Genomic DNA, 22,288 nt, shown 5'->3' on the forward strand with positions numbered 1-22,288 from the left:
AAAAAACACAAAACTTGAAAGTAAAACCCTAAAGGAGATGGTATTTTGTTTTGGCTCATGGCTTCAGTCCATTCTTTCTTGGCCTCATCAGCATGGGACTATGGTAAGGCAGAGCACCAAGTGCACAGGGGATGGTAGAGCAAGGATTCTGGCGCCTGGGAAGCAGAGAGAGACAAATGTGTGCTAGTGGACTCCATCCTTCTTTCATTTTTTGTTCCGTCTGGGTACCCAGCCTATTAGGTGGTGCTGTCCAAATTTAGACAAATTCTTCACCCCACAATTAGCTCTCTCACATGTCAACCATCACTGGGAAACCCTTCCCAGACACACATAGTAGCATCTTTTGCTAATTTGTTAGGGATTTAAATCCTATCAAGTTGACCATCAAGATTAATCACCACACCTTTATATCCTGCCTTCTGTATGTTTAATTTCTGCTTTCATATCTCTACCTTATAACAATGATTTCTTCCTCCTCATTGAATCTCTCTTCCAAGACCACAAACATGTTTTATTGGGGCCCATCTGAAAATAACAGAGTACACTCCTGTCACTCACTGGCCCCTATCTCTTATCCCTTAATGTTTTGCTCCTTCCATTTTTCCACTTCATTGACTTGTCCGTTGCTGCTCTAAAGATTGCATAAAGTAACATACCGTACTTGTTTATGTTATAATTCTTTTTCCAATCTTTATCTTTGAACTTCCTCTTTCCTCTCTTTACTCAAAATAGAGCCAGCTACATACAGTAGTTCATACAGCCCTAAAGCCAAAGGAAAAAGCTAAGTGCCATAAAGGTGCTAAACTATGAAGATTTTCACAAATAGAGACTAAAATGGGTAATAGATATTGGGAAGTAGGATGAAAACGTTCACATGGGAAGGGAGACAAGGGAAAGGGGAGGAGGAAGAGAATAAAGAGAAAAGAGAAAAATAATGGAAGGAAAAAATGGAAACAAAGTTTTAGTAAATAAGGAGGGGAAGAAAGCTGGAAAGAGGGATGGGGAGGGAAATGGGGAAATATAGAACAGAGGTCAAGGATTTTAATTTTGGTTTTGGTTTGTTTGTTTTAAAATGATAATTATTTGATCAAATTTGAATACTGGTGGAGACGATCCAATAAAAGAAAGAAAAGGAATGATGAAGACATCGGAATCACAAAAAAAAGTGAATTCCAAGAGATGGAGGGAAGTGGGCAGGAAGCATAGGAGAAAGACATGAAAAAAGAAATGAGATATGTTACTTATATGCACCAACTCCCCATGAGGAATATAATCATTATGTACAGCAATCACGTACTAATAAAGAGCAAAAATTGAAAAACAAAAGTTTGTATCTGGAAATAAACCTCTGAGAGGTCACAAAATAAAACAAGGTCATTTAGGTGGGCCATAACCAAAAGTGTCCATCTCAAAAGATAACATTTGAACACGAAAAGAGAAATCAGGTACTATTTGAGGAGATATTAGGAAGAAGGTTGCAGACCGCTGACAAGGAGGAGAGGTCACAGGAGAAATTGTAACCTTGTCCTTGGATTGACTGCATTTAGAAATGTGAATAATTACATTTCTTTTACTGAAGGCACCCACTGTGATATTTTGTTATGGAAGCCTTAACACGATAAATGCATTCAATTTATAAAACATATGCTTCCAAGATAAAAACATTAAGAATTTCAAGACTGGAACAGCATAGAAACAAACCAAGTGCATATGAAACCAAACTTTCTCTGAGCAGAGCTTTGTGCCCCTGAATAAATTGCATACCCAGAAAACGGGTCTCAGCTCCACCAATCTTTGCTAATCCCTTATCCAAATGGACATCTTGTTCTTACCTACACTGTCCACAGTTGGACTGATTTTATATATTATTACATTGAATCCTCACAGGAACATTGTAAGTACTGTTAATATCCCCATTTTTAAAGATCAAGAAACTGTAGGTCACAGAGATTAGAAATTAATCATAAATCACACAGCTAATAAGAATCTGAACTCTGCTCCCAGAAGTAAAATGAATTAGATACTTATGTTATATCTTTGCTTTTTCACAAATACTGAAATGTCACACAGTGTGCCCAACTGAAAAGCCAAAATGACAGTGACACCAGCAGCAGCAAGAACAACAACAACAGCAACAGCAAAACTGAAACATTATGTTGACTGCATTCTTCCATTGAACTATGTTTCACATTCCATTTTTTCACCTCATCTCAAAACGAAACTTTTTCTAGTTTCACTTCTGTTATTAACTGTTCCTCATCTTTTCTTCTCTCAATTACTGCAAAACCCAGATTGTCCTTACCAGTTGTAAAACAGCTTCACAATTCATATTTATTCAATTCAAGTATAGATTCTGTCTTAGTTAATTTTCTTGTTTCTGAGACAAAATGCCTAAAACCCACAAGTTAAGGGAGGAAAGATTGATTTATCTCACAGTTTGTAGAAGTTTCAGTTCATAGTTGGCTGGCTCCAAGAAAGGCATTGTGGAGGAAAAATGGTTCACAGCAGTCAGAATGTAGCAAGCCAAACAAGGGACAACCACAGCTTTTTCTATCCTTTGTATCTTATCCAGACTATTTAAGGCAGGTAGTGCTAACACCCTTAATCTTAATGTCCTTGATCCTAGCATTGCACCATGAATCCATCCCAGCACCACACACTTAGAAAAGCCCCATTTAAGACCACATGAGGCTACATCTAGACAAAAAGGGGACATCTAGACAAAAGCCATAATATTTCACCCCTTGACCCCAAAGACTCATACACATCCTTTTATACAAAAAGCATTTAGTACATCTCCAAAAGTTGCCAAAGTCCTAACATTTTCATCACTGCTGAAAATTCCAAGTGCAAAATCTCCTTTGAGATTTAAGAAATTATCATAACTATAAGCCCATGTACAAAAGAAAAGGAAGCTAAAAACCTCCAATATTCAATGGGCACAGGATGGACATTTTCATTCCAAAAGTTACCAAGAGAGAGATACAAAGGAATGGGACCAAAGCAAGTCCAAAATCCAGCATGGCCAACACTAAGTCCCATAATTCCATGCCCAGCATCTCTGGAAATCTGTGACACATTTTAAACTCCAAACGGTTTGTGTAGCAATGCCACTACAGCCCTGGAAATTGTGATAGCTCTCATGTCTTCTCTCCTGGGATAGCTCTGCTTTCTCCTTGCAGTTTTCCTCAGATGATTCAAGTTCCTATCTTTTCCAAACATCTGAGGTCTCCACTGCATCTTTGGCTGTACACTCACAGCTCCATACAATGCCCTCTCAGGGGCATACTGTCTGAACCCCAAGCCCTTCTTTGGAAATCTGGGTGGAAACCTTCCTGATCTCACAACTCTTGCATTCTTCATGCACCTAAAACCAGCACCAAATGGATGATGCCGGGTCTTCCCTAAGCTGGAGCAGTAGGAAGGCTACTTTTTCTCTTGTCTGCAGGGTTTGAATGCCTATGAAACAAATCCCGAGGAATAAGTTCCCTAAGCCACCACCACTCTGGAACATGGTTGCTCTGGGGCTCTTTTCTCAAAGTAAAGTATTTCACCTTTGCAATTCTGAAATGTGAAGGCTGGGATCCTGTTGGTTCTAGTGATGTCCTCAGGTCATCTTTTTTGTTGTCTTCTTCTGAAATACATGGCTTTTTCTTGTTAGTCTTTTCAGCAACCAATTACTCCCTTGTTCTACCTTTGCATGCCACAATTTTATTAGAGTTTCCTTTCTGGCCAAACTCACAATGTTTTTAGTTATTCTATTGAAGTCTTTGCCCTTGAGTCTCAATATAAATCTGGCTAAACAGCAGTAACGCCACTGCCTGAGCATTATATTGCAGGATTAATTAGTTTACCACCTTTAATCTTAGTCTCAGGCAAAATCTCTGGACATGAACAAAATGCAGACAAACATCCTGCCGAGTTATCGTATACATTGTATGGAATCCAACAGCCAGTTCAGTCCTTTCCAACAGAAACCTCCAGAGCCTGGTCTTTATCAGCAGGATTTCTTACAGCATTCTGGTCTTCTGAGCACTAATTAGACACACCTATCAAGTATAGTCTAAGGCATTTCTGTTATACATTTCAGCTGGTATTTCCAAACCTTTCCTAACTTCCCACTTCCACAAGCCAGTTCCAAAGGCTCCTAAACCACATGGTTATGTACAGTCACAGTAAAGACCACACTTCTCTAGTACCAAATTCTGTCATAGTTATGTTTCTCATTGCTAAGACAAAATACCTGACTCCTAAAGTTGAGGGAGGAACATTTATTTGGCTCACAGTTTGTAGAAGATTCAGTTCATAGCCAGCTATGAAGGCAGGATGGCATGGCAGACCAGTATCACAGAAGAGAAATAATTAATGGCAGGTAAAAGGTAACAAAGTAAGTAAAGACCTTTAATAGCTTTTTTTTTTGCCCATTTTATATTCTATCTAGGCTATTGAAGGTTAGAGCAGTGCCAAACTAATCAGTGGAATGATATAGTAATCACACTTAATCTTAGCATCATTAATCCTAACATTGCACCATGAATCAATCACCCTGGAGATTCAGCCACCTTTGGAAAAGCCCCACCAATGGGAGGCTTTGAGGAGATATTTAAACACAACCCATAACAGATCAGAACCAAATATTAAGCCTTTAGCATAATATGGGAGGTCTTTTATGATCCAGCTTCTGTGAACCTAACCAGCCTTACCTTTGGTATCAGCACCTCCTACCTCAACCTCACTTCATTCTCCTTGTCTCTCCTATGCATTTTGACCTCTGAAGCAGGTTAATCTTCCATCTGGAGGGCCTCTGCCTTGGTACCTCTCCATGCCCTGTTTGCCCTATATGCCACTCCCTCCAGATAACTTTTCTCAATTCTCTTCCATCTCAAGTCTGAATTGCTGCCAATTCCTAATTTTCAATAACATTTAGAGAGATTCATACGATAAATGAAGTTGTTTTGTTACCTGTATTGATACTAGACAAGTAATTTCGATGTACACATCACAGGTTAATGTGAAGACTAATTTATAATGTATGAGACACTTCACAAGAGTGTCTCAAATAATCTTAGCTTTCTATGTCTCCAGTGCATATTACAGTATAATGCAGTGTAAAGAAAGAACTAGATGCTTAATAAACACTTGTTGATTGAGTAAACGTCCAAAAATACCAGAGGAAAATAAGTTGTTTGTTTATTATAATATTCCCTTTAAGTATAACATCATAAAATGAGTTGTTGCCATTGTTAGACTGCTAGCAAAACACGCAAGAGTTAAACAGATAGAGCAGGATCATTAGGATTATTCATTTAGCTCTGGGCGGTAGAAACCAAAATGTGGGGATATTGATGCTTAATGACAGGAAAATATCGTTAGCAAGCAAAAGAAAGTATGTACTCCCAGGGGAGATGATTGTGGAATAAAACAATCTGTAGTGAATTCTTAATTACCACATATGCTTTTCTCTCTCCTAGCTTAGTTAGTTCCTTGCCATGTTTTTTTTACAAAATGGGAAGTCACAAGTAACTTCAGTTTTTTACTTTCAAAAACTAATATGACAGATGCCAAATTATGATTTCATTGTCACTGCATTTAATACATATATATATGTATAAATGTGTATATTTTGTCACCAATGGCATCAGTATAGGTTTATATATTTCCATTCCTGAATACTCAGGCTGGCCTCAAACTTGCAGGGATCCTCCTTGCTCAGCCTCCTGAGTGCTGTGATTACAGGTGTGTGCCATCACATGGGGCCTCTCTCTGGGATTTTCTTTTCATTTTCTCTTTCCATGTAGAAATAATCTTTCTTCATGAAAGAAAGATTCTAATATATTCATTTTATATCAACCCACAATTAATATTTTACTGTATTTTTATTTAAAAGTCTGTTTCTTACCTTTTTGATCCTTGGTTTCTCCAGAACAGGAATCTTTTTGACTTCTGCTGTATCTACAAAGCTCCTAGATATAATGTAGATGCTTAATGAATATGGACAGATGGTACGTAGAGGCTCTTAAGCTACTTAAACTTTTGTTTTTTAACTCTTTTCTATGTAACCATACCTGGAGGAAATCACTGACTTTCAAACTCCCTTGTCTCTATTTGTTGAATCAGGTAGTAGACTTTGCAAACCTTGATTTTACAATATTTTTCTGAGCTAGTTTGAGGAAAAAAGTTATTCATCTAGGTGTACCACATATAGCAGAAGCTAGTTTCCAATTTCATAAAGGACTACTCAAATTGGGGAGCTTTGAAATCAGAGAATGCTATCACTTTGCTCTAATGACTGCACTCTATTTCATTTCTTGTAAAATTATGAGCTTTTGATATCACAGAAAAAGTTTTCTATAATTTCCAAGGGACTTAAACAAAGATACAAGCACTGATTGTTTTTTCTTTTTTTCATTTAAAAATAAAAGAACGAAGACATATTAACAAATGGACAACCATTTACAAGTAGCAAAAGAATAGTACAAGCAATAATGAATTACAGGCAAGGTGACAGGGAATTAACAGTGGTTGTGGTATTACATACTGATAACTTCAAAGTGATTGTTAATTATTTTACTTCTAGTCACTAATGAAAATTTTCAGAGAATAACACATTTGTTGAAAACAGATTTTGTGTATCCTTGAATTTTGCAAAAGTACATAGTTCTTCTGGCCATCCTGAATGAGAAAGTGCATTATAATCTAATAGCATAAAACATTCCTCTCCAAGATATGATATTTGTGCAGTGTGATTATAATAATTTTGTTTTTGAATTTTCACTGGAATTTCTCCTGCAAGGTACCACAATCTTCTTTCTTTTAATCAAAAATTTCCATGTTTTCAAAGATTCTTCTATTATTGTTCTACTTCTAACATTAACTTTTGCCTTCCAGGTTAAAATCTCAGGGTATGCAACCGTCTGGTTCTCAACATTGCAATTCCCAGCAGATTATACACTACTTTGTGCTTTGCTGCATGAGGGGTTTGATGTTTGTTGAGGTTGAAATGAGCAAGAGGTTGAAACATGTCATGCTTTGCAAGTATGCAGTCCTATTTAGAATGAAATCAAAGTCTGCTGTGCAGTTCTTCCCAAGCAAGCAACAGATTTATACTCTGGTAGGTCAGGTATCAATCTCCCTTGTACACTATTTTTTTCACTTAAATTTTCAGAACAGAATAATTTTAGGTTACTTTTATATTATTTTATTGCATGCAACAATCAAATAGCAAAAAATCAAAATCATTATGAATGAAGGACAACACTAATAAAGTATTCAGAACTTCAGAAAAGGATACCAAGAAATGGGTTAGATAATGACAACAACATAAAAAGTAAATACAGTCAAGACACAGAAACACAGAAATAAAGAAATAAACACATATATGAAATTTATAAAATGTGTCCTGCCTGGTGAAATTGATAGGCTATTGAACATAAAAAGAGAAATTTAAAAAAAACATTGTGAGTATATTAAGAAAAAGCATTTATTAAGTACCATAGAATATTATTTCTATTCAATTTAAAACTATCACCTTGACTACTGTTAAGTCTCATATAAGGTTTGTTATAACCTTTAAGATTTCTTTGAGGAATCACTGCTATATAGAAAGGATGGAATGCATACAGTTCCTACATGTTCACACTAACTTGTTGTATGAATGATAAAATATGATTTTTGAGTCACTGTCCAAAAAACAGTGCTTTCAGCCAATGTATTATTTGAAGTACAATGAATCAATATGAAGTTACTTGAAAAGTAATCATTATCTAATAACCTCCTGTCAAAAACTCAAACTGAATTTGCTTAGGGAGAAATTTTTAAATGACAATTTTTAGAATATTTTTTAAGCTTTAAGAAAATTGATTTGTATATTCATAATACACTTTGCAATAAAGACTTTTGGATAACAGAAAATTTGAGAATTTGTAAAAATTGAGGAAAATTTAAGAAAAATATTTTGACATCACTCAATATTGAGTATAATTTTTAAAGGAAACTCTTCAGGAAGCACTGGAAGACAGAAGAGCATAAATATCTATTATTACTGGAAACAAAACATTGTTTCAAAAGTGCCTCATAAAAATGATCCAGAAGAAATGGCTACTATCAAAACCATTACTGATGGTAAAGCCATCAGAAAATTAATGAGATTCATAGGGAAAAATAAGGAGTTACTACAAACGACAAGGTGACATTGAAATCACAAAAAAGACCCAAATAGAGAGAAAATGGGTTTTCAAGATTTTAAATAATTAATGTATTCACCAATATTTAAAACATGAGGAAAATAGACTATTGATAAAAGAATATAAGACTCCAATAAAGATAGTTATATATTCAACTATAATATTTTCAAATATATAAAAAAAATGAGGGCTGATTCTCATTGTATAACTTTGACAAGTTATTTGGATGTCAACTTGAATGGACTAAAAATGCCTGCCTAGTGATTAGCGAATCAGAGTTTGGGGTTTGCCTTTGAATGATTGACATGAAAAGAAAAGACCCACCTGGGTGTGGATGGTGCTAACCAATAGCCTTATAGCTTAAATGAAATATAAAGAGAAAGAAGTAAGTTTCCACTTTTGCTTCTTTGAATGAGCTCCACCTTTACCATCACCTTCTCAAATTCACCTCCAGTTCTGTCAGGTTTCCAGTGCAAACTCTTCAGCTTTCCAATGCAGAACCTCTCAGTTTTCCAGTAGGAATTCAGACTACACTTTGCAGTGAGCATCAGGCTTTTGACTTCATATTCAACCTCCAGCTCTTCAGGGTGTAAATGGCATTTTAAATTATCCCACCCCTGAATCTGATGATGTCCACTGTGAACCTACTTTGTAAATTTTTAATATATACTTCTGACATGTTATATCAGATATAATAGAGACATAATGTTAAATCTGTTCTTCTAGTGAACCTTAATGGATACAACAATAAAGCTCAAATGAACTCTACTGCTGCCAGGCACATTTCATCTCCTTGGTCTAGCACAGAAGTGTCCAGGAAATGTACCTTCTTTGTAGGAAAGCTGAAGCATAATTCATGCCATTTATATAAAGACAAGTATTTCTGCACTATTTTAAACTACATCTATGCCTAATTTATGAAATATCTTAAAAATCACAGGCTTTGTACTGTCTTCTCTTCAGTTCTTCTAGATTTGAATTTCAGATAATTGTATAGGAGTAATCCAGGTTACAACTTGGAGAAAGTTATACTTTGAAGGAACCTCTCCAGGAGAGACATCTAAAATGATCAATTGACTGAATGAGCAATAGGCAAGCCCTTGAGATTTTAGAGTATTTGTCTTATCAGCAGAGAAGTATTACTTCAAAAGACAAGTGCTACTGTCTCCTTTAGCAGTGCGACTATATTATATGTGACCTGGCTGCAAGGGTCAACACATGAGTCTAAATTACGGAAAACCTGGCATGGCCTTATCTTTTTTTCCAACAGCAGCTATCAAGCTATTTTCAATGCTAATTTAATTTCTCCTGAATGTATTGCTAAGAAATGATTGATTCTGTAGTCATACTTATATAATCAATTTTAAATCACTTTCATTCTCAAGGTGAAAGAAGAAGGTTTCCCACTTTTCATCAAATGATTAGAAAGTACCAGTGTCACATTCTCCTGGAAATAACAGAGTCATCAGAATGTGCAATGACTGTACATCCATTTCAGTGTCATTTTTCTGTCACATTAAGCTGTAACTGAAAAGTCATTAGAAAATTTATATTGTGCTTCCAACTAATAATTATGTGAAGTTCATAAAGATTTCATTAAGACAAGTCTGTTCCAGGAAGTATTGCATTGAGATACATATTACTCCATGGACCTAAATATGTCAGTCGATGTTAAATATAAACATTTGAATCCAATGCAGTTGTGTGTCTCATAGTAATAACTTGATATATTTACAGCGATTAGTCAGAGGAGGTATTATTTATATAAGTAACTTAGTTCTGCTTAATCTTTGTAAATAGTGCAACATTATTTAAAATGCCAAGAGGATTTCACTTATAAAAGTAAACAGGTCTTTGTGATTATTTTTCCATTGTTTTTAAAGGTATTCTTAACTTTACTGTTCTAAAATAAAATAAGGATTTTTTTTCCCTGATAGTATTAAAATATTCTGTATTGGTCAGCTTTTGTTGCTATAACTAAGTACTGCTTATATCCAAGAAATGGTAGCCCTATTAGTTCAGGATTCTGCTGAAGGTGGCACAGCATGGTGAGCTCATGACACAGTGGGAGGTCACAGCTCCAGCCAAGAAGATTAGGGACAGGAAAAGAAATGACAGAATTTCACAATCTCTTTGTGGCACACTACCAGTGACCCAAGGACCACTCACAAAGACTCCCCTCTTACAAATTAATAGCATTAGTCAACTGTAGTTGTGCACTACCATAATCCCAGCACTCCAGTGGCTAGGCAGGGGAATCCCCTTGAGTTCCAGCCCAACCTGGGCTGTGTAGTGAGTTCAAAGACAGCCTGAACTATGTAGCAAGACCCTGTCTCCAAAAATAAAAAAAACAAAGAAAACAAAAAAAAATTCACAGGAATTTTTTTCCATAGTACTGGGTACCACCATTATGGGGACCAAGTTTTTCATTATAGACTTTTGGATGACACTCACCAAACAATTACAAAATACGCACATTTATACACACACAAACACAATCATACATACACTGAAAATGTCATTTAATCCTGATGAAAAGTATTCAAGCTAGATAGGGTTGTGCACCTTATGAATGACAAAAGTGAAGTAATGAAAGTAAAGATTTTACACACTGTCTATCAGAATAGGTTTTTAATCAAGATTTCTGAGTTCTGAGCACTATGTCTCTATGTAATGTTTTCTATATCTTATGATAGGAAGCTCCCTTTCATCTGTAGAAGCAAGAAACCTAAAATTTAGTAACTATGACATCAGTTAATGTATTTTGCCCTTGAAGAAATTTTTGTTTGTTTTTTTGGGGTTTTATTTTTCCAGTACCGGGAATTGAACTCATGACCCCACGCTTGCCAGGCAGACCCTGTGCCACTGAAATTTTTGAATAGATTTACAAGGGAAATGTTATTAATTACTTTATTGATTAATCACTGAAATTGTATATGCAAGAATACATGTTTATTTAAATATCTATGCTTTTAATTTTAAGGTAAAATATATGTAGAATTTCAATAAAGAAAACTGAATATATTTGTTTGAGGAAAACAATTTCAAGAAATTGGTCTTTGCTTAGCATTCTACCCTTTCGTTGGTGCTTAGGAGGCCCAATAAACACAAATAGCGAATACTTATAAAACACTTTCCATGTACTTGACAGTTTCCCATGTAACAAAGATAAGTAGACAATACTAAAAAAATTTTATAAGAAAAATGTTATCACAATAAATGCTGAAGGCAGAAAAACGATGATTGTGATGTTAATGGGTTTTATATCATCCAGAAAGTACAAGTAATGCCTGAGGCTGATCCTTCCTAAATTTTTCTATGAAATAAACATGAAGGAATAAAGAGACAGAGATTTTTAAGAAATCATTGACCAAGAAGATTTTTTAAAATAAATGCTAATTTTTCATCATATATATTTTTTAAAGATTTATACAGTATTTGAATATTACAGATTTCAAACAATACTGATGCCTAGTTTCTCTTAGTGATAAAATGTGAACTTACATTATAATAATCTGCATAACAAAGGCATTAGCAGTGCTACAGTAAGTAAGTAAAATACTGATATGCTCTGGATTTCACAATTGTTTCCCTTAATACCCTTTTACTGTTCTGAGGTTCACTTCAGGATACAAGTTCAAACCTTAATAGCACCCAATCTCTTGCAGTTTTTCCATCTGCCATGCCTAACACTGGTTGCTCAGGTAATAGGTGAGAGAGTACAATGGATAAGCTCTACCCATACTGGGAAGATCAAAGGAAAGATCAAACTGGATCATGTAATATGTGTAACTGATAGTGCACAACAATTAGAATATTAAAAGGATTTAAAGAATGGTTAATATCATAACTGTTACTTAAAATGTAAATGTAAACTTTAAACTTGGTAGATTCTTGCTTTTCTTTTGCCTTTTCTCTTCTCATCTATAATGTACAACTATTAGTACTTTATTTTTTTCTTTTAAGCAAACCATCCTGATGTCTTTGTCTTCATGCTCTTTATTTTCTTCAGTTTCTCATTATTATTGAGGCCATACCATCATTATATATAACATACAATTTCCTGACTTCTAAGATTTTCATTCTTCAATTATTTATTTTTAAAGTGATGAATTTTTTATGCTATTTCAAGGTTTTAATAATTCTTCCTTTGTGCAATTATATAATTTTTAAGATTTTTTTCATCCTGTTTGCTTATTTGTGCTGTATTTTCTTACAAACATTTCTTCTTTCATCCTTGAAAAAATCCTGTAGGTGTAAGATTTTTAATTGCTTGTGACGCAAATTTGATGTACTTAAGTAATGCACATTTTCCTTCTCAAAAGTTCTCTAAACCACAAGAGGAAAGTAAAAATATTTTGTTATTACAATTCTCTGGCATTTTGAATTGAGAATTTTTGGCTAATAGCTAGCCTTAATTATTCTGACACACTCAGTGTACACCCTGAAATCAAATTTTTACTATCTCGGCATATTAGCACACTTTTCAAACTTCCTGGTTCTAGCTGGCATATCCAGTTTGCTTACAAGGTGTAGTATAGTTTTCTATCCTTTTTATCTGTCATCTTGACTTGAAGAGGAGAAGGGAAATGAAGAGAAGAAGACAGAGAAGGCAAAGAAGGATGGCAAGAGAAAAGTGGGTAAAAAAGAAGCAGGAGGAAAGAGGAAAGCAAGACAAAAAAAGCAAACTATTCCTCATATACAGTGCTGTCTCCATTTGTCTTTACCTTGATCTCATGCATAGCAGCTCTGTATGGTGCACATTTTAATACATAATACTCTCTGTGAAGCTTTGTCGGTGTGGAGTTCACTCTGCTGTTTCCTTCCCTGAAGTCTTTGCTCTGTGCGGATAAAGAAGCATAAAATTAACTCACAGAATTAGAAAGGCATATTACTCTTCTAAGTCAAGGCTAACTCTCGTTTGAATGAAAGGAGGTTTCTAGTTGAGAGCATTACATTATTCATATGTTGAACATACAACCGAAAGTAGGGAAAGAATGGCAAAAAAGTCTTAGCATTTTCCAGGTAATTGTTTCATGATTTAAATAAGGAGTGAAAAATCAGTAGACACTCTGGTAGGACTATGTCAAACTGTGACAGATATGGCTAGCAGATGATCAGAGATTTGTTCCTTTCCTTCACAGTGTGCAGCCATAGGAAGCATCAGGGGGACCAAGAATTCCATTTTTTAGCTTGTTTGTGTTGCTACAGGTCCGTATGACTGCGTTTGTACTAACAGAATATAGGAAGAAACTCTATACTATACTTTCAGGTTTGGCTTCTGCTTTCTGGGTGATTGCTCACTGTCCTAGTCTGCTCTATGATGCAGACAAAAAAGCTCACATGCAAAGTTTAAAGGAGAAATGTTTTATTTTGACTCGCTCTTTCAGCGGCTTCAGTCTATAATTAGTGTCCAGGTGGATACGTCAGGGCAGGAGAGGGCACTGGAAAAAAGCCGATCACCTTATGACACTGGAAGCAGAGAGAAAGGGAAAGGTCTGAGAAGAAAGGGACAAGGACCAGACATTACCCAAGATGACACCCCATGGCCCATCCTGACACATTCAGAAGTGGGTCTTACTGCTCTTCTAGGCATCTCTTAATCCATTCAAGTTGACAGTCCAACTCATCTTTGTCAACTTGACACCCAAACGCATCTCTTTAAACTGTGCTTAATAGGTGAATAAAGCAAATAACAATGTAATAATTCCACTTAACGTAAGGTGGCTATCCTGCGTACAACCTAAAATGTGCTAGTTCCTTCCTTAATGTCTCAAGAGTTCCAGCACTACTCAAAATCCCAGGTCCAAAGTCTCTTCTGAGACTCATGGCAAAGTCTCTGCTCTTTGTCTCTGCAGGAATTTTAAAAATGAAAGACAGGTATATAATCACAATTTACACTTGCATAGGGTATGAATTTCTTTTTTAGAAGGGAAGAATAAATGAATAGAAAGGAATCAGACCAAAGCAAGGCCAAACCCAGACAACTGTAAGTCCTGTAGCTCCACGTCAGCCTCAAGGGCACGTGTCGGTGACATGTGAGTTTCAAATGGGTTGGGGGTCCCTGCCATACAGCCTTGCTGGTTCCAGCCTCTATGGCATCTTTTATGCTGACTGTGTTCACTACCTGTATTTTCCTTGGCAGACATTCCATATTCTTGGGCTTTACAATTTGCTCGAGTTTCCATCACAGATTTGACCTTATTTTCACAGCTTTATTCTGTCAGAGACTCTTAACAGGGACTCTGATTCTGTCAATATTACCTGGTGTCACACAACTTCTTTTGACATCTATATGAATGCCTCCATAAACCCAGCACTTTTGCATTCTTTATGACTGTAATAATAGCATCATGGTAACAAGCAAAGCTCTGCTCCCAGCCAAAAAGTAACTTGGCCCCATTGACCACAGCAGCATCTGAATGGCTAAATGTAGGGAAAAGTGTCCTAGCATAACTCTTCTCTAGACCACCCTGTGTGTGGGGTGCCTTAGACTCCCTTCTCAAGGCAAAGGCATTCCAAGGAGTTTACACACTTTTTTCGCTAAACCTATGATAAGTGAAATTTGTCCAATTTATTAGTTGCCATCAAGGCACTTTTTCTATTATTCTGGTGAAAATATTCGGCTTCTTTTTAAAGGTGCTAAGAACTTTTAGCCATACCCTCCTTGGTGGCAAATTTAAACACACTTTTCTTATAGGCTTAACTGAAAGTTTTTAAAATCTTTTAGTTTGCTTTTTCTTTCTGTTTTTCATTGTAAATCTGGCTAAAAGCATTCAACAGTACCCATGTCACAGTGTGGCTTCTATGCTGTTTTGAAATTTTCTGTCCCAGATTAATTACTTTGACATCTTCAAACCTCATATAAACTATTAGGATGTGGACAAAATGAAGCAGTTTCTTTGCCAGAATGTAACATGCACAGCTTCTAATTATTAATAGAGACCTTCTTCCTCTCGGAGACTTTATGAGCATGATTTTTGTTGGATTTCCATGAACATTCTGGTCTTCCAAATGTGTACTGTAATTTCCTCTCACACTCTGCTTACAGCACTCTAGGCTTTCTCAAATCCAGCTCTCCAAATTTTTACAGATTCCTCTTGTAAACCTTTTACATTTGACTCTGAAATACATACTCAGCTACAGTCACTGCAATGATCCAGTTTCCTGGCACCAAGCTTAAATTTTAGTCAGCTTTTCCGTCACTGATACAAAATACTTGACGTACAAAACCCAAAGTAGAAAAGGTTTGTTTTGAGTCACAGTTTCAGTGCTTGTACTATATGGCCAACTGAGTCCACGGCAAAAATGTCATGGTAGGGGCTGTGGTGCAAGAAAGCTGGCTTGAATTGAATAAACCTGTGATTCTTTGTGTGCCACATCTCCACACACTGAAAGTGGCAATAGTTCAGCTTAGATGCCTGAATAATTGTGTAAAATACTGTTTTTATCCATTTCCATTCTGTATCACCACCCATTTATCTTTGTGTGAAAAATAAATAAGTTTTATTTATTTAAAACCTCAGGTTTGTCTATTAGATAGCATCTAGTATCTTTTAAACAAACACAAAATTTGTCTTGCTATTCAGGCAAGCCACTGTAACAAATGTAAGTAGGCTGGCTTACGAAGAAAGACATTGCTCACACTTCTGAACTGACATGTTCAATACCAATACGCCAGAAGAAGCAATGGGTGACATTGCTTGTAAATAGCGCTTTGTGGCTGCAGTCTCACATGGTAACAGATGTAAACAAACTGAGACCTTTTCTATAGGAGTACTATTTCCATTTCTTTAAGCCTATGGGCCATGACCTAACCATCCACCAGCCCTATCTCTGATTTCATATTGATGAATATGATATAGTACTTGAAATTTGGGGAACCCAATATTTGAACTATAACAAGTATTAATTCATTAAGTTTTCCATGTTTTTGAATATTTCTGTTTTTATAAGGATTCTATTTTTGGTCATATTATTACAATAATAAAAGGAGTATATTTTTCAAAGGCTAAGCAAGAATCTAATTTTATTAATATGACCTACTATAATACCTACAAATTATTGTAATTGAACAATTTACAGAAGGTAACTAAATCCTTTTGAAGACACTTTATCAAGCTTTTAAAAACTATATATCTGCAGAAGCAATGAACAATAAAAAGTATGACTAGGAAGATATATTTTATGAAGTAAGGACTAATCTCAAAAAAGAACACTAAGATATCAACTAGCAAGGCTTAAAGCTATGTAGCTAAACAATTTTCCTGTCAAAGAAAAAACCAATAAAAATATGTTAGCATTCTCTTTGCCTTCAGGAAAACCTAGTTTACTGATTTATCTCAGTAAAATAAGAGGTAAATCAAAGACTGCAAGAACTAGAAAATCATATTGTTTGTATTATAATCAATAATAAGACGAAGTAATCATGAAATAATTTGTGAAAATTATTGTCAAGCTTAATATCATTAAAATATTACTAAAAGTGTTTATTTGGCTTCATAGTACTGTTAAAATAATATGATATAACTGTAATTTTTTTATTCAGAAAAAAATTAAGAGGTAGAGATGCAGAAAAAATGTAATAATGCTTATTCCCCTAGAGACAAAAAGTTTTATGAAATATGTCTTTTAATAACTTTTGTAACTTATTGAACTCAATAAAGAAAATTTTACTTTGTATTGGAAATACAGAGGTAACAAAATAAAATCAAAAATATATAAATACATTTGAATAAATATAGTTCTTTATATACAGTATACATGTATAGAATATATACATATGCAAATGTATAGCTACATATGCCATTTCAAATACTTGATTCACTCATAACATGAAGACATATTTACTCTATTTAGTATAGGTGAACTATGCAATATTTATTTATGTCATTTTTATTTTCCACTGTTTCATATGAACGCAAATAAAATCACATTTCAGGGTTTTATCTTTCACTATTTCCTTTCTCACTTCTACATGTCAAGGACTAAAGAAAAAGTGAGTGCTGTTGTACATTGGGTTTCATCTTGGTTGTCCTGGTACTGTTTCAAGTCTAATGTCTGGGTATAATTCATCCCCTTTTTGCAATTGGATAGCATTTATTACCACCATTTATTTTGGGGGACAGGCCTCTCTTTTCTTCCTGTATGTTTTTAAATACATATTTTCTTTCATTACTAGAAAACCAGGCACTATGCTTACTCACCAGGGTCCTGTAGTTCTTCTGAATGTAGTCTTGTACACAATTTCCAAACTCATGAGGCTGTGGGGATACAATTATTTAATGACTGTATGTATGTGCTTTCTTACTCCTGTGTTTTGCCTCTTAATTTCAGTACTCATGTAATCTGAAGCACAGAGCTTTTAATACTAATAAAGTCCAATCATCTTGTTATTAGTTGCTGGTTTTCTTTAATGGACACTAATTTAGTTATCATATCTAAGAAGCTGGCATACTAGGTCTTGAATATTTAACTTTTTTTTTCCTAGAAGTACTATAATTTCAACTCATGTGACTAGATTTACCCATTTTGAATAAATCTTGGCATATTTCATCAAAAGAAGATACAAAAGGCCTCTTTCTTGTTCTTTCTTTCTTTCTTTCTTTCTTTCTTTCTTTCTTTCTTTCTTTCTTTCTTGTATCGATATTCTTTTGTTCCAGGATGATTCAAAGGAAATATCTCCAGATAGTCCAAGGTATTTCCTCAGAAGAAAACATAGAAACCTGAACTTAGTTCAGGGAGGTACTTGACATATCATTGATAAGAAGCATTGCAAGACACATCAGTGAAAGACAAAGGAAGATGCATTAGGCAGAACCAAAGAAGTAGACAGTCAGAGAGAAGAATTGCAGGTGTCTGAGGGGTGAGGTGCACTAATGAGATAGGAGATTAGGCCAGGGGCTTATACCAAGACCAACCAGGCAGGATATGGCAGAGAAAGAGAGAGGGAGAAAGAGAAAGAAGACTAAAGAAACAAAAAAAGAATGACTAACAACTCCAACAAGACCTTTCCTAGACAGAGAAGTCATTCAAGGAATACTGGACGCAAATGATTCCAGACTAATGGCCTTTGGGCCCTATTCCCAGTATCAGTCTGGAAATGCTATTCCTAATTCTTCATTTGAAGCTGGCCACATTTTCAGGATCAGTTCCTAGTGTTTCCTTTAATTAGGGCAAGATCAGTCAAAAGGCAATGTTGCTAATTTTTCAATAATAATGGCAAGAAGACAGAAGAGTTTTTGATAAGATAATTTCCCCAGTACCATATTTAAATACATAATGCCATTCCAGGTATTTTAGATAATAAATGTTCCATTCCTTTTCTGTTGAGGGTGGCTGTGAGCATTCTTGCATAAACTGCTCTTGTCCAGTGTGAGTGCATTTTCTTTTGCTTTCAAAAAGTCTGTACTTTTATTGCCTCTTCTGTCCAGTTCTCTGTTCAGGAGATTATAGGTCTAGAAAGAAACCCCCAAAACTCCTGTCTAGAAACACTGTGCACTTGGGTTGGGTGTATTTTTATAGTCTTGGATATCCTCATGTTGGATGACATAGAAGTTCTATGTTTTAAGTTATTTGACATTTGCTATTTCTGTTTCACTAAGTTCAGGTGGTCTATTTTTTTTTTCAGGTGGTCTATTAGTAGGATAAAGCAAAAACTGACTTTTTCAACTAAGTTTGTATAAACTATCTGCATGCATTTGACTTTTAAGATATGGTACCTAATTAATAGAACTATTTCTTTGAGAGAGAAAAACTTTGAAATTTATAGATTTATAGTATGTGAAGAAAAACACAGGCCAAATTTATGAATTTAGAATAGATTTAAGATTTTTATTTAAGAATGAGGAACCTGGAAATAACATGGCCTCAGAATAAAATTGATATAGGAGAAGTATACCTCCCAACCAGCTAGATGTCAGATGTTCTGAATTCATGTCCCCTGAAACTGAATAGTGAATTGCAAAGGATAAAGGAGATTAAGAATAGGAAAGTTTTATTGGGGACAAGGAATGGGGAATAGGAATATCTCATGATAGGCAGGCCATGTCTCTAGGGCGTTACCACAGAGGTTGTTTCTCCAAGAATGTTTTTTTTATAGGGCAAAGTCATGAAGTGGGAACAAAATGGGTCAAATTATAATCAACCAATAAGATTACAAGAATAGCCACTTAGCTAATATTGATCCAGTGGGGAAGTGGGGCATGTAGTAAGCATATATGAATGACATCATTCACCTTGGCTTATCTATCACTTCTAAAATAGGAATGTTTGGGGGAAGGAATGGGTCCAAAGGCATTCTAGTGACACAAGGGGCGTGTGATGCATATCTTGGCTTAAGGGACTGGTTGGTAGCAATTACAGAATAATCTTGCATTTCCACTTATCCCTTAGTAAAATATGTAAATTTGGTCAATTTGATTTTAATCTTGAGGATTGTTTTCTTCAAATACACCTCCAGCTGCAATTCTGATGTCTCTTCCTTTCACTGACTTCATGGAGAGGGAAGTCTCTTTCTGGCTGTATGTTAATTTTTATCTAACTTAGCTGTCTACAATAAAATAGCATGGTAACCATGGGTAACTCTGATTATGTCTCTGCCTCCTTTATACTTCCCTTTATTTTTTCTACCCTACCTCAGAAAACCTATCTTTGTCAAACACAAATTCCCAATACGTCACGAATTTGTATCTGGACTGTCAGTTTAGTTACACTGATCTATATCTTTCTCTTTTATTTTTTTAATAACAATTGCTTGCTGGTTGAATGTTTTAAATCCATTTTTAAATGGGGTATAAAGTCCTATAGCACCATTTCAATTTCAAGATAATTTTGCCTATTATCAGTCTTCTGCATTTCAATATCAGCTTTAACTGAACTTATAAATATCTGAAAAAAAAATCCATACTGAATTCATGGTAGAAATTTTGTTAAATTTATAGATACATTTGGGAAAATTGACATTTTAAATATATTGGATTTTTTTAGTCCTTGTATTATAGGGAGCTAAGTTAGACTGAAATTCATATGCAATCAGAGAAGGCCTGGGCTCTCAAGGAAATCACTGAAAAATAAAGAAATGTGGATGTGCTTGGGAAGACTTTGGCAAGGCTTCAAGATTAGTCACAATGGCCAGACTTACATACGTCCCTGTGGGATAAGGGAAATTTGAGATTATACTATCATTAGTACCATCCAGCCCGTTAAGTCCAGATTTGCATCAGACACCCAGGCGGGGAGCACAATATCTGGGTCTGCTCCCTCCCAAAATCATTCCTGCTTTAGTCTCATAGATAAACCCAGGTTAATGATGTCAACCATATGATCTTGCTAGGTGGCTCACCTCCCTGTTGGATCAATATTATCTAGCATCTATACTGTAGATTGAGTGTAGTTTGACCCATATTGTACCCACATTGTGACTTTGCTGTATAAATTACCCCTGGCAAAGGATCTTGGTGGTAACCCACTTGGTATCCCTTGCCTTGCAGGAGCTATTCCTATTCCAGACTAAACATTTCTAAGTCTTAAACTTCCTTTGTTCTTTGGAATTCATTCTTTGATTTCAGGAGACACAAATTCTGGCACGTCTGACATCTAGGAGATTGAGAGTGATATTTCTCCTATATCACTTATATATGAAATATTTCTTCACTTAGCTTTCTTGGGTAGTATTTTGAAATTTTAGAACAAATTATTGTACTTTTAACGACAAGTATATCTTTGTTTTTAGTAAAGCATTATGAATGGAACTACTTTTTAAAATTTCTGGTTCATTGTTAATATGTAGGAAATCAAAGATCCTTCTTTAAATAGAGATATCTTTTCTTGTACAAATATTTTTAAGGAAATCAGTGTGTTAAAAGGGTAAATAGATTTTCTAGTCAGAAAGATGTGATCTGTTAATATTTTATTTATGAAAATCATTGCTTATGTTAAAGCATTTGAGACATTAATAGTGTTTCTGTTATAGTACAAAGAAAGGCTTTACTTTGTAGGGGTTAGTATTAGTATTACTAGATAGTACTACTATTAGATAGTATTACTAGATAGTATTACTATCTAGAATGAACTTTACAAACTTCCTCTTTAGAAATAGAGAGCTAACTAAATTCTATTAACATAGTTTCCTGGGGGCTGGGGATTTAGCTCAGAGGCACAGCACCTGCCTGGCAAGCTCAAGGTTGTGAATTTGATTCCTGGTACCTGAAAAAAAAACAAAAAATATTTAAAAAACTAAAAATAAAACATAGTTTCCTGAGTTCTGATGTGGGAACATTTTATTTTTTTTAATAAGTTTGAATGTTCACACTTCGAGTGCAATGGCAAACAGAAACAGTGAAAGGACACCCAGGGTTTGCAGGCAGATTTATATATGTCAACGGGCACTGACTGGGGTCATTTCCTAAATATTAGGCCCCAGTCTTTGGTGGTCTAGGGCTTGTATGGGATAAGTAAGCAGGAAGTACAGAGGCAGGATAGCTTGTCAGTTGGGGATCGGTTTATACAACGTGCATCATAGTGACCAGCTATGCATCACAGCAACTAGCTCTTTCTAAGAAACCAGAAGCAACTGGAACTGGAACAGGAACTATTGGATGAGAAACTAAGAAACCTAAGTATACTGGCTGGAGGGGGTGAATTTTCTGTTACATGAGTATTTATATAATTCCATGTTAGATATGATAAAATCTACAATTTATGATGAAGTAGATATGATTAAATGCATGAAAATATGTGTATAAATGGTAAAACATCTATGTGTGTGCTTACAGACACAGACACACGTATGAAATAGATATACAGATTCTGAGGAGAAAACCAACCTGTTAAAAAGTACACAGATGTAGGCAGGTATGAGGGGTACGTGTGGGAGTCCCAGTTATCCAATGGAGCAAAATTTTCCACCCTAAAAATTGAGCTTTTCTCTTTACATATCCAAGAGGTACATGTGGCATACCCTAAAGACCAGAAGTGTGGGAAAATTATGGAGACCCACAGAACTTTCCCTCTTCATTCATAAATATGAAGAACACAGCAAGAATGCCTCAAGGACAAGAAGTATAGAAAATTAGTAAAGCACCCTGCTCAATTTGTGCTCCCAA

This window comes from Chinchilla lanigera, unplaced genomic scaffold (genome assembly GCF_000276665.1).
Source record: "Chinchilla lanigera isolate Chin_1 unplaced genomic scaffold, ChiLan1.0 scaffold00006, whole genome shotgun sequence".
In the NCBI taxonomy this organism is placed as follows: domain Eukaryota; kingdom Metazoa; phylum Chordata; class Mammalia; order Rodentia; family Chinchillidae; genus Chinchilla; species Chinchilla lanigera.